Raw genomic sequence first — 1,803 nt, 5'->3', positions numbered from 1 at the left:
AAACAATTCCTGTGGCTATTTGGGAGTCAGCGACCCAGCCGAGAGCCAGGACGTGGCTTTTCGTTCACCACTATATACCTTGTCAATCCAGTCAACCAATCTGGCTAAGACTTGCTCACTATTATTATAGTTGCTTTTATTATTATTATTATTATTATTATTATTATTATTATCGTTATTATTATTTATCAATCGCTTAACATATGTCCAGCATAATCCTTGCTTTGGGTGAACAAGTCGTGGTGTCTCCCCTCTGCCATTTTGACAGATGGGATGTTTATATAAAGAGTTCAGGCAACAAATGTTTATTGAGCAATTTCTATGTACTAAGCACTGTTGGAGAAAATTTAAGATAAAATATAGTAGCTCCAATGCTGAGCATCTGCAAAGTACTAGCAGCAGGCCAGAAATGCTAGGGAATTAATGAGCTCCTCCCGGAACTGTTCCCAACTGTTGACTGACTAGAGGTGATGTGTAAATACTCTAACTCCCTCAGCCCCTCAGGTGAGATAACTCTGAAGAATGTGTTCTGCGCCGGCCCCGAGTGTTCCCCAATGGGACTGGCCACCACCCACACGTGTCAGTCGACATTTATCATCGTGATCTTGTTGTGCTCCTGCCTCACTCCACCTGCTGGTGGCTGGATTTGTGATCCCGGAATGAGAGTGTTTTCAAGGTCCTCCCCAGATTTCAGACTCTTTGATTCCACTGACCTTATAGAAATGCCAGGGAAAGAATAGGATGTATGTTGCAGTCTGTTGTGGATTAAATGTTTGTGTCCTCTCCAAGTTCATATATTGAAGCCCTCATCCACAGAGGAGGTGGGACTTTTGGAAGGTAATTAAGTCTCGATAAGATCAGGAGGGTGGGGTCCTCAGGATGGAATTCGTGCCCTTATGAGAAAACCCCGGAGCAGGGAAGAGACCTCTCGCCAGGACCTGATCGCGCTGGCCTCCTGAGCTCGGTCAGCTCAGCCTCTAGACCGTGAGAAATAAATGTCTGTTATTGACGCCACCCAGCCTTTGAGAGTTTGTTATAGCAGCCCAGGCGAGTTCCCTTGGCTCTTCTGGAGCCGTGTCTACGTCAGGCGTCTGCTTGTATTTTCTGACCAAGGACTTTCTCTGCAATTGCGGAACAGGGAGCTTCCCTGGAGGTGAAGGGGGAGTTGAAACCCCTGCAGCAGGCCTCAGCCAACAGGCACGGGAGTTGGTGGGTAGATGTCCTGGCTCTCCTCCCTGCCTCAGGTGGGCTGGTTGTGAGGCCCGTCACACACAGTATCTCACAGAGACCCCAGTGGGACCGAGTCCACAGCAGGAACCCACTCACCCACGTGTACTTGATTGTCTTTTCTCTCTTCCCCACTCCCTCGCTCCTGCTTCCCTGAGCTCACTCCCACATAAACTCCCTGCACCCTCCTCTCGGCCCTGCTTTTGCCAGCACCCGAACTCAGACAAGAGATTCAGAAGGAATTTATCGTTAAGGAAAGGGAACCCTGGTCGCCATGACCACATGACTCCCCGCTTCTCAGTCAGATCATTCCGTACAAGGGCAGATGACACTGGCTATGCGGGCCTTTGAAAGGTTCCAGGACAAATAATGGCATTTCTGAAACAGGTTCGAGAGAAAAACTCGAGGCCCAAAATAGAAGCCTTCAAAGCAAGGCCTATCTAATCACAGCAAACAGTCTCCTGACCTCTTTAAAATGGGGATCACTTGAAACAAGTTTAAATTCTATGAATAATAAATTAGGAGGCTCTAATATGTCCCTGGAAATTCTACTTTAAGTTTTCTGTGAATGTGAAA

Source organism: Pteropus alecto, unplaced genomic scaffold, assembly GCF_000325575.1.
Source record: "Pteropus alecto unplaced genomic scaffold, ASM32557v1 scaffold156, whole genome shotgun sequence".
Lineage (NCBI taxonomy): Eukaryota > Metazoa > Chordata > Mammalia > Chiroptera > Pteropodidae > Pteropus > Pteropus alecto.
Note: the sequence above shows the minus strand (reverse complement) of the source record.